This window comes from Toxorhynchites rutilus, chromosome 2, assembly GCF_029784135.1.
Source record: "Toxorhynchites rutilus septentrionalis strain SRP chromosome 2, ASM2978413v1, whole genome shotgun sequence".
NCBI lineage: Eukaryota > Metazoa > Arthropoda > Insecta > Diptera > Culicidae > Toxorhynchites > Toxorhynchites rutilus.
This window is the reverse complement of record NC_073745.1, coordinates 136,192,065-136,205,156: the sequence shown is the minus strand read 5'-3', so window position 1 is coordinate 136,205,156 and position 13,092 is coordinate 136,192,065.

The following is a 13,092-nucleotide window of genomic DNA, read 5'->3' as shown; positions in this document are numbered from 1 at the left end:
AAGCATTGTTTTGTATTGATTAAATTATCGATTGAATGAAACAATTTTCGAATTCAATTGAATTCAACATATTTGCTTTGTAAGTAGAAATTTGAACAGTTGCTATGTAAGATCAATTCATGCATTGTAATAGATTATGTTCTTCGTTACGAGTAAGTTAGATGACCGTCCTTTTACGTTTGATATGATGCCTAGGACTACCAAAATATGTGACCGGAAAAATTGTCAAACGATCATTGTATTTTCCATTTCCCTCTGAAATCATTGCATCTCGCGAAAGTTCATTCACCTCTAGTATCTGAAATGACGATTTCCTCAGGCTACTCAGTTTAGAAGAACGTTTTAGGAAAACATATTCCGGTCTGCACAAAGTCAAGCGAGTACAAAAGTACTCATTGTATTACATTGATTTCGAAGTCCGTGTTAGGGAAACCCATTATGGTTTGAACAAAAATACCTCCTACTGGCATGTATTTGCAAGGTGGATTCCCCCAGTCACATTGATTTTGAAGTGCGTGTTAGGGAAACACAGCTCAGTGGGAACGAAAATACCCTCTACTTGCATGTATATTTACAAAGTGAATTCCCTCAGATACATTGATTTTGAAGTCTGTGTTGGGGAAACCGTAAATCGGGTCAATCACAACTTAGTAGTTAGGGCGTTTAGATAACGTTTGACATTTTACAGTTATTCGATTGTTTATTTCATGGAAAATAGCATTTTATTAATTGTGACAGACGCGTAGAAATATTTCCTATCAATTGAAGCAAACATCTTTCCGATCTATTAAGAAATGTTCGAGTTATAAGCATTCGGAATCTTTCATTTTTTCCTGCATGTTCTGTGTTTAGGTTTTCATTTCACCCCCATATACTCCGGTTAGACGTAGTTCCACGTCAAAATTGAGCTCTTTTGGGACTGGTCGTGCTGTGATTTTTTCGTGCTCAAAACATTAACCAAAATATGACCGTTCGTCAGATATATTTAACTCTCAAACATGAATGATGAGCGCCATTACTTTTATTTTATTTTACAAAATTTTACACCGTATTTTTGACCCAATTCTCTGTTTTAATAAGTTTACCGCAAAGTCATTGGAATAGCTTTGCTGTTGCAATCAAAAAGACTCTCGCAACGATTTTTCTTGTCTTTTATTCAATGTTTCTTTTTAGTTCAAATGTCTCCATGTCTCAAACTTCTACTCTGCGATCAATTATTGCTCTTTCAATTTTGACTTTGACTTTCAACTCTCTACTCTTCATTTACTACTATCTACTCTATACTTTGTTCTCTCTTCTCTCTACATTCAAATAGAGAGCAGTGCTATTTGAATGTCTCCACTCTCCACTCTCTGCTTTCTACTCTCTACTCTCCACTTTCTCTCTACTCTCTCTACTCTCTACTCTCTACTCTCTACTCTCTACTCTCTACTCGCTACTCTAAAAAAAAACGCACACACAAACACAAACACACACATGCACGCACATACAAGGACATACACACACGTAGACGTGCACAGTCTCACACACAAACAAACGCATCGCAACTGCTGACTGCTCACTATTTCACACTGTTTTTGTTTACATCAACCAACCAACTAACCAAAACACACACTCCCGCACACGCACACGTACACGCGCACACACAAACACATACACGCAAATGAACAAACGCAGACGCGCACACTCTCCCACACATAAAACACATCGCAGCTGTTCACTGTTCACTCTCTCACTCTGTTTGTGTTTACGCCAAGAATACGACCATTTACGACTGTTCACGGCGACCGCGCTTTATTTTTTAGCGATTTTTTAAAGTAAGAATAGAGTAATCCATATAAAAATCGACGAGCAGAAAAAAAGGTTAACTTGTTCTCAATGACAAACTTAATGACAGATCGCGCTCAAAACTGACATTAATCACAGGCCAAATTGATAAATGTTCAGCGGGAAGATATAATACATATTACAGATTCGCAGTATATATTTGACAGAATGTATATTCAATCAAAATTAGTGCTCGATTTCTTATTTTGTTTTCGAGTTATTAGTTTTCAAACGACTGACTGAACTTATGGTTATGCTTGGTGTTACAGCTATTGCTTTTGAATGGGTTCGCTCTTACGATTGATTATGTTGCTACTCAGTCTGACGAACGAATCACGTACAATTCCAGTATAATAATCCATCTATATTAATACCTCATGCATTCACGTACTCGCGACAATTGAAACGTTCGCCTAAAAGTGTACCGTGTGAAACTGAACAGTACTGATTCTCGAAAAACTTATTTAATTTGCTAACGAAACCCTTCCAATTGCAATTCCCACCATGGTTCGCCGGAAAGTACTAACATATAAAACATTAATTAAAAGAGTCGAGCGTGAAATAGTTGATATGGGTCATCTAGGAAACCTAGCAGCACCCAAGCTGCGTGAAGTGGTGGCGGTCGCTTTTATTTGACCACTTAACGTGCATTTTGTCGTGTCGGTGAATTGCATTGGACGGTTGCCAACGGAAATTGAAATGGGGATGAAAAAAAATCTCAACCTGACCTGCTGTTACCACACTGGGAAGGCATCCCGGCTGCTAGTAGAGACACCAAGCTGAGTAATTACCGTCACTGTTTGATGTGTCCAAATGTAAACTGAACGATGTGTAGTCGTTATTTCGTATTATGAATGTAATTGAATTTTTGGAAGGGTGGTGTTGGTGTTATTTTGATGTAAAATGTAATTTTACGTATTATGATTTATACAGAACAATCAATGGAAACAACATGTTTCATGATTTTTGCTAATGATAGTTCCATAACACTATCTCAAAGAATATAATTTATATCAATAGACACTTCCACGGGAATTTCTCTTCTCCGATCCCAGTAAGTGTGTTTACATTCGTTAGCGTTTTACGTTTTTCGAAAGCTTCAATACAATTTAGTTAACTGAACACAAGACTAGAAATTATTTTTCAATACCCACACTAAGGATAACGATTGGTTTGGTTGATTATCCTTAGTAGCAGCTGGAGAAATATGAGTAGTGTGACAAACTTCTTAGCACCAACACGTCCAACAAAAGCTACTGCATTTGTCGCCTTTTCACGACTGAGCAATAGCGCAGTGTCTTCTATTTTGGAAAGACATACATCCCTAATTGTTCATTTTTCCCATTTTCTCCAACTCTCGACAGATGATGGAGGAAGAGAAGCTCACAAACTTAATGGATCGCATTTATCTTTGCAGAAGATGAGGGATAACGTACTACCATTATTAGAATCACACGTTGGGGCCTTTTTTGTCCAAGGCTGGTGAAAGAATGTATTTTTGTTATCGATGAAATTGTTATACGTGGGACATGATAACATTGAGTTACATGCCGGATTTCACGCCAACTCGTCTATGGGATTGGCATGACCCTCTTTGAACTTAATGAAACATTCTGGGCGCGAAGACCTTACTTAATTAAGCGACTTGGCATACTTAGTTTTCCGAAAATTTATCTAGATGGTCATATGGAAAGGGCTAAACATTTTTGGTAATTTTTTAATGATTTTTTTTACTCGAAAGTGGTAAGTCCTACAAAAAAGTGATCTTTGGAAGAGTTTGAGGAAAACAATCGAATATTCAGAAAAAATACTGATTTTTTTTTTTAAATTGTACACTGAAAAACTTGATTTTAAAAACTGAAAGTAAATTTTCTCAAAATGGTCATCTTAGATTTTAATGAAATGGTAGATAAATAGTAGACAAATATGTGCCCTACAACTCTTCCATACATCGCAACTTAGGCATATTTAAGGCAAACAAGTTTTGAGACCATCTTGAATTCTGCATGAATATTTTCACTGCTTTTCGAGCATTTTCAAACACTTTCGATGCTTGGTCAAAGAAAATCCGTTCTTGATGGCCTGCGTTGCTCTTTCAAGCTCTCCCTTCTTCCAACGTTGTCTGCCCATCCTTTTCTTATAATTCAGCGGCATCTGGAATCAATTAGACCAAAGAAAAGCTTCAAACCTGTAGGACCAATTCACCCCACAGAAACGTGTCCATGTCACCCCACACAACATGCAAAAATTAAAATGCAATTATTTCATTTATTGTTATCAAACTGACAGTTTCGCTACATCAAATTGTTTCACTTCTGTAACAAACAGAACTGCACAATTCTCGAAAAGTTTGTATTGTTTGTATTAATCAGCGGGAAACACCTTAGAACCACGATCGGAAAACTCACATTTTTGACAATCAAAGTGCTAGTTGTGTTCATGCTACCGTTTCCTTCCACCTGTCGAATTTTACCAAAGTTTTTTCACGTTAGGTACATACGGATAACAATAAAGGGTGTGTCACATCAAATTGCATCACGGAAAAAACGCTGTAGAAATTCGCCCAGTAGACCGATCCTTTTGAAAATTTTAGACAGTAAAATAAAAACTATTAAACAACTTTTGGCATTTTCTTTTTATTCATACTTCGAGCCCAAGCCCGTATGCTCGCACATTCCTCTTTACCCCGTCCATAAGGTTCTGTACAACGTCAGGTTGTAGTTTTTTTTGAACAGAAATCCATTTTCTCTTGAAGTCCGCCTCCGATTTGACAACTTTTGGGTTCTTCCGGAGGGCCTGCTTCATAATCGCCCAATATTTCTCTATTGGGCGAAGCTCCGGCACGTTGGGCGGGTTCATTTCCTTTGGCACGAAGGTGACCCCGTTGGCTTCGTACCACTCCAACACGTCCTTTGAATAGTGGCACGAAGCGAGATCCGGCCAGAAGATGGTCGGGCCCTCGTGCTGCTTCAATAGTGGTAGTAAGCGCTTCTGTAGGCACTCCTTAAGGTAAACCTGCCCGTTTACCGTGCCGGTCATCACGAAGGGGGCGCTCCGCTTTCCGCAAGAGCAGATCGCTTGCCACACCATGTACTTTTTGGCAAACTTGGATAGTTTCTGCTTGCGAATCTCCTCCGGAACGCTGAATTTGTCCTCTGCGGAGAAGAACAACAGGCCCGGCAGCTGACGAAAGTCCGCTTTGACGTAGGTTTCGTCGTCCATTACCAGGCAATGCGGCTTCGTCAGCATTTCGGTGTACAGCTTTCGGGCTCGCGTCTTCCCCACCATGTTTTGCCTTTCGTCGCGGTTAGGAGCCTTCTGAACCTTGTATGTACGCAGGCCCTCCCGCTGCTTGGTCTGCTGGACGAATGAGCTTGACAAATTCAGCTTATTGGCGACATCCCGGACCGAACTTCTCGGATCACGTCTAAACTGCTTAATTACGCGCTTGTGATCTTTTTCACTGACGGAGCATCCATTTTTGCCGTTCTTCACCTTCCGGTCGATGGTTAGGTTCTCGAAGCATCGTTTTAGTACTCTGCTGACCGTGGATTGGACGATTTCCAGCATCTTACCGATGTCCCGATGTGACAACTCCGGATTCTCGAAATGAGTGCGCAGGATTAATTCACGACGCCCTTTTTCGTTCGACGACATTTTTTCAAATTTACGAAAAATTGACAGTGAAGCATGGCCAACGTGATCTATACACTCGTATCTGATTATAAGCGAAAGCTGAAGATATAATTCCTAAAAATTAAATTTCTACAGCGTTATTTCCGTGATGCAATTTATTGTGACACACCCTTTAGAAGGAGATGACATCTCGCGTAACTTTTGAAAACGTCCTAAGTAACAAATGTAAACAAATCGAGTTCAGGATTCACACTATTAGTTATCAATCATTTAATGCATTGAGAAAACAATCGTTCAAGGATCTATCCTTTTCACCTTTTTATCGCCGATACAAAAAATGACCAATGTACAGATTCGAATTTTAAGCACTCGACTGTTACTTCGGACACCACTTTCCTCTGACGCTCGATACATCCGAAGTAACAAAGCAACCAATACAACACGAAATCGCACTTCGGTCATTTTGAGTTTTTGTTATTTTCGGGTGTTGATATCGTTTTTAGTTCAATTCAAAGAGTTATAACAATAATGATCTGCTTTTAGCACGAAGTGCAAGTATTTGAATCGTTGTTTAGTAGTTATTTTCAGATTCTCATCGTGCAACGTTATTTGTCCAATGTACAAAGCGGGCAGTCAAAACGTCCAATGTAACATTTTTCGCTCGAAGGCTTGAATTTCTAACTAAAATCACATGACAACAGTTACGATTGGTTTTTCAGAGTTATTATTGACTGCTAGTGGTAAAAGTAGTGATAAAGATCGATTCCTTTTGAAACAATTCGCGGAACAATATTCCGATCTTCAACTCCGTTTTTCTCGAGTTGATGTGAATGTTACATAGGACCTTTTCAAAAGTTACGCGAGACATTATTAAAAATCCAAGTTGAGCAGTACTTTTGAGATAAAGGGGTGGTCCAAATCACCCCGTGTTACCCTACAGATGAGGATAAAACTAACCAAAATATTGAAGATTCACAAGCTCCATCAAATGGTCTGGAGCTCGATAATGCATACATGTGGTAGTGTTGGCAATAGTTAGAAAATGCATCAGTTTTGGCTGAGTATAAATGGAGTAAAACTGATACCATTGTACTTATGAGAATGATACCAATGCTGATGCACTTGCCAATACTACCGTACCTATCCTATATTGATTTTACATTCTAACAGTAGCCGTACAACTCAATATAACTTACTTATCATTCAATGTTATATTTCAGAAGTGGTATTGTCCAAGCAAAGTCTTCAAAATCCTCAACCATTAACAAGTAACCATGTAAATTCACAGACCATTTGATGGAGCTTGTGAATCTTCATTTTTTTACCTAGTTTTATCCTCATCTATACGTCGTTTTTTCTTTGGAACATACCTATTGTGCCAAATCACTGCCAAACAAGATTCACAAATTCGCATTGTATCATCAAATGGGTATATCCCAGTAAACGTATTTTCCCTATTACTGTTGATGTTAACCGACGTAGTTTATTACGGTTACACTTGGCGTTGCTAACCCTTTCCCGTACAACATCGAGTCTCACTCGTAGTGTACTTGCATAACATAGGGCGCTGGAACGCTCAGCAGAGTAGTGAAATCACTTGATGTGTGACGTATTAAATAATACGGGAAGGGATTAATACCAGCACTGCACTTATTATCCTTGCAAATCCGGGAGATCACGGCTTGACTCATGTTGCTAAATAATGTCACACTTTTCTTTGTTGAATTCTGATGATTACGCATAAACAAAATAAAGCTTCTTTTCCGCCATTTTACATTTGCTGCCTGTCACGACTAGTAATTTTCGAACAACTGCGGAGCCATTTTATTCATTCTTTAGGTATCTATATATTTTTTTCGATGCCAAATGACTTAAAAACGCACGAAAAAGAGATCTGGATCTCGAAAAAAAAAATTTGGGTGAAAATCGACCTTTTGGGACTGAGGTCTGAATTTAAAGAACCAACCATGAACATTTTGTTTATTGGCCCCAAAAAACTGACCTGTGCAAAGTTTCAGCTCAATCGGATATGATTGCCACTCAGGCTAAGTCCCAAAAAGTCGATTTTCGGCTAAAACTTTTTTTTCGAGATAACACCAGATATCAACGTTTTATGCGTTTTTAAGTCATTTAGCATCGAAAAAAAATTTTGATTTTCCAAATTTCCCTTACTCCCCCGTTGACGAATTTCATGCCAACTCGACTGGCCGTTGGCAGCACCATCTCAGATAGCAGTGAAACGTTGTGGGTGTAAAGACATGGGACATTTAAGCAACTTTGCATACTTGAAATATTCGAAAAATAATTAGACAACATTGGAAAAAGCCAAATTTTTTTCTCTTAATATTTTACAAAAATTTATAACTCAAAATCTATGATACCTACAAAATTCATGTCAAAAGATGAAATATAGGTAATTGTTTAAATTTTGACGTAGGACTACGTCTAACCGGAAGATATAGGGGGTGAAATGGAAATCTAGGCACTAAACAAGTAGGAAAAAATGCAAGATTTGGAACGCTTATAACTCGAGCATTTCTCAATAGATCGCAAAGGTTTTTGCATCAATTGATAGGAAATATATCTACGCATCTATCATAACGAATAACATTTCATTTTTCATGAGATAAATAATTGAATAATTGTGAAATATCAAGCATTGTCAAAATGCCCTATGTGCCCATTTTTGATTGGTCCATTTTGTGCTCCTCAAATCGTACCGGCCAAAACGGGCAACCAGAGCAGCAGCGAAATAGAATGAAGCACGATTGGAAAGGAAAAAGAAAAAAATGACCGAAACATTGGTCGCAGTCTCACACATGCGTAATTCTCTACCAGCCAGTCAGCTTAAAAATCCCCGCTCCGCTGCCGTAACGATCATTCTCATTCAAGCCGTACACCACATCGTTTCGCATCAGAACACATTAACAAACCAACCCAAGCAGCCATGTCTGGACATGGTAAAGGAGGAAAATGAAGGGAAAGGCAAAATCCCGCTCGAACCGTGTTGATCTGGAGTTCCCCGCAAGGGTAGCTAGGCCGAGCGCGTTAGTACCAGTGCACCAGTCCACCTAGCCGGCGATATATAGTTTCGGCCGCCGAAGTGATCGAGTTAGCTGGCAAAGCTGCTCACGACGATAAGAAAACCCGCATTCGGAACAGAACACATTCGGTTCGGTGGACATCAAGACAACAGGCAGTTGCAGTGAGTGGCGAGTGGCAAACGCAATCGCAAAACGGCATCAGGTAGCAGAAGAAAAAAGTTTGTTCTTTATACAAACTGCTTTGATGGCAAATCCAGAACAAGGCGGCATCGAGGGCGTTCGAAATGATTTTTTTGAAAACCACGAGTACTAAGTTTTCTAAATTGGTACCATTCCATAAAACAAGGCGCTTTTCAGGGCCATTAAACCTCCCAAAAAAGAGTTTAGGAAATACAGTTCAATGCTTTCTAAAACATTATCCAAAATAATAATAAAACACAAATTGATTTTTCATAATTTGTTTGCCAGGATATGATGAGTATGTGAATTTGGCAGTTGTTCTGAGCTTATTGACACTGTACACTGTCATCGCAAATGTTCAATTACAGGTTAAAATTACCTCCAATCCGATACTGAGTGGTGGTAATGCGACGTGCCATTGAATGTAATTTACTGTAAAATATGTCACAAGCTGCATGGGAAGAAATTTTCCAACTGTGAAAGCTGTGGCGAGTGGGAAATGCAATCGCTAAACAGAAAGGTATAGCCGAACAAGATGGGGATATCGAGTGATAACAAAACAATAAACTCTTTAGATTGAAAATAATTTTGTGATCCTGAAAAGGACCCTTTTTAGCCTGCATGTGAATCCAACGAGCGAACAAATCGTAATGAATGTATTTTTTGCCATCGCTCCCTTTTAACGCTCATTCGTTCGTCTCGTTGGACTCGCCCCTCTGGCTGAGTCTGCCGATTTGTCTCTATCCTGTGAGTGTGTACCGCTTGAGTATAAAACACGCGGACCTCAAAAAAATATCTTATTTTCTTTCAAACCGTAAACCCGTGTGGTTGTACGGCATCGGCATCGTGGACGTAACAAAGGAGGACAAGTTAAGGGAAAGGCAAAGTCTCACTCGAACCGTGCAGGTCTCCAGTTCTCTGTTGGTCGCATTCACTGATTGCTCCGCAAGGGTAACTAGGCCGAACGGATTGGTCCCGGAGCACCAGTATACTTCTTCTTCTTCTTCAATGGCACTAACCTTCCTAGAGGAACTTTGCCGTCTCAACGTAGTATTACTTGCGTCATTTTTATTAGTACTTAGTTGAGATTTCTATGCCAAATAACACGCCTTGAATGCATTCTGAGTGGCAAGCTCTAGAATACGCGTGATCACAGTGCAAGTCGGAGGAAATTTCTTTGACGAAAAATTCCCCCGACCAGAACGGGAATCGAACCCGAACACCCGACATGTTAGTTATGACGCTAACCACTCGGCCAAGGGAGCACCAGTATACCTAACAGCGATTATAGAGTTTCGGCCGTCGGAGTGCTCGAGTTGGCTTGCAAAGCTGCTCACGACAATCAGAAAACCCGCATCAAGAACAGAGCAGCTTCGGTTCGGCGCTCATCAAGGCAACAATTAGTTTCAGTAAGTGGCAAAGTGTTTCTCCGGCAATTAAATGGCATTAAATGTAATTTACTGAACAACATGTCACAAGCTGGATGGGAAGAAATTTTCCAACTGTGAAAGCTGTGGCGAGTGGCAAAAGCAAAAGCTAAACAGGAAGGTTTAACCGAACAAGATGGGAATATCGAGTGATAACAAAAACACAACACCAAAGGTTCTTTTCAGAACCATCAACATATTCATTAAGAGTAAACAGTAAACTAATCCATTTTTCAGGTAGATAAGTAGGTATTCACGTAGGAGAAGAAAATAAAACAATATATACAAAATATATATTTAACAAAAGCTGTCCCCTTTGTATAGTCCTACGTCACTCCGGTTATGTCCCCGACATTACCCACCCGTCTTTTTTTACGAAAAAATACCAAAAATTATTTTGAAAATTAAAATTCCTTTTTCTCAAAAACGCATTTTTTAAATAATTTTTAAATTCATATATACATATATATATATATATATATATATATATATATATATATATATATATATATATATATATATATATATATATATATATATATATATATATATATATATATATGAATAATCCCTACAATTTCCAGCAAGTCGTCCATACATCGGAAGATGGGCACTTTTACAGGGAAAAAGTTTTTCTAGCAATAACTTTTTTATATTTTCTTTGAACAAAATGCAACTAATCCTAATTTTTTTGAAGTCAATATAGCGATATAGTGTATTCGACAAAGTTTTGAATCTTATAAAAATGTGAACTTTTGTCGAAGACGTCAACTTTTTATCTGTTACAGTTTTTGGAATATTAGACATTTTTGTATGAAGACTCCTGAAAAAAATATGTTTTGCATTGGTGGAGGCGATCTGGCGTAGTGGTAACATCCATACCTCTCACGCAGAGATCACGAGTTCAATTCTCACTCCCGACATTCTTCCAAAAATGGAAGTAAAAGTGACAAACCAGCCAAAATGTTTTGAAAGTCACTATAATAGAGAAAAACAAATGTTTTGCATTGAAACATTTGTAACATTTTTGTGTGTAAATTTTCACGTTTGACATGTGCTTGACATGTTTCCAAATAGAGAAAAGTTAGCAGTGGTAATTTAAATTGCGATAATTTATATATAAAAATGTTACAAATTAAACATTATTAGTATTTTTTCAAAGAAAAAAATTAAAAAGTTGTGATTCGAATTTTTTTTTTCATGTAAACGTGCCCATTATCCGATGTATGGAAAAGTTGTTGGAAATTCTAAGGACTATTTAGATCTATTTTTTTCAGAATTTTGAAAGCATATGTGTTCGAGAAAAATGAATATTTTTTTTCAATGAAATTTTTTTCCAAAAAAAATCTTTCAATGAAAACCTAAGTAATTTCCTACATTTCATTCTGTGATCATCTTTTTGTAGATGTTATACAGGGTGCGGCAGCATAACTTCCTTTTTTCAAAACTCAATAAAAACTATTGTATGCATCGGACAATATTTATTTATTTTTTATAATGTAGGTACATGTCTAAAGTTTTTATTTACATTGTTTTGAAGATCAAATCTGTTAGGTGACGTCCCCCATTCTCCATACATTGCGTAAACCGATTTCTGGCGTTTGTCATGACTCTTGTTAGCATAGCAGGTGTTATGTTGGCAATTTCTTCTTGGATGTTGGTCTTCAAATCTTGTAGGGTTCTTGGACGGTTCACATAAACACGGGATTTCAAAAAACCCCATAGAAAAAATCACAAGGGGACAGATCGACATCAAGAAGAAACTCACACGCGTTCATCCGAGAATTGAAGTCAAGTTCTGAAAGTTCCTGCACTATCGCCATCTTATAGGGATGAAAATGAAGATCATCACGAAGAATTCTTCTCACAGAACGATCGGACAGTCCAAGGGCAGATGCGTGTTTGCGCGCAGAACCCCGTGGCTATCGCAACATTGACGCACTCACTGCTTCAATGTTCTCAGGTGATCTAACGGGCCGAGGGACTCCAGTTCTTCCTTTTGTCGCACTTGCAGTTTGTCTGAATGTAGTGACCCATGTAACAATTGATTTGCGGTCTGGGACGGGAGCCAACGGGGCTAAATTAAAGCGATTCCGAAATGCACGCTGTGTTGCAATAACGCAACACTATTCCAACGCATGATGGCGACTGAACCGTGTCGGGACAAAACTTTACAGTATCCCCTTACGAACGAGACCACTAGCGCTCCGCTATGACATCAACTAACTGAGTGGCGCGCATTTTGAAAAAGGAAGTTATGCTGCCGCACCCTGTAGTTCTTAAGAATTTATTATTAATTATTAAGAATTTTGGAACAAAAAGTTGAAAAACCCCAAATTGAAGAAAAAACTACAAAAAAATATCAGACCTAAAAATGTTAGTCAAATAATGGAATGTAGGAAATTATATTGGTTTTCATTAAAAATTATCAAAAAAATCTTTGAAAAAATATTTAAAAAAACATTTTGAAAATTGAAATTCCTTTTTCTCGAAAACATATGCTTTCAAAATACTGAAAAAATAGATATAAATAGCCCTTAAAATTTCCAACAAGTTTTTCATACATCGGACGATGGGCACATATACATGGTAATAGTTTTTCGAACAACAAAGTTTTCATGTTTTTCTTTGAAAAAATGCTATTAAGGTTCAATTCGTTACATTTTTTTTGTATAAACTATCGCATTTTGAATGCTCTACTAAATTTTCTCTATTTAGAAACATGCCAAGAACATGTCAAACGTGAGAAAAACTATAAAGAATAGAAAGTTGACGTCTTCGACAAAAGTTTATATTTTTACAAGATCTAAAACTTGGTCGAATACACTATATCGCTATCTTGGCTTTAAACAAAATTAGGTTAAGTTGTATTTTTTTCAAAGAAAACATGAAAAATTTGTTCTTCGAAAAACTTTTTCCCTATTAAAGTGCCCATCTTCCGATGTATGGACGACTTGTTGAGAATTGTAAGGGCTATT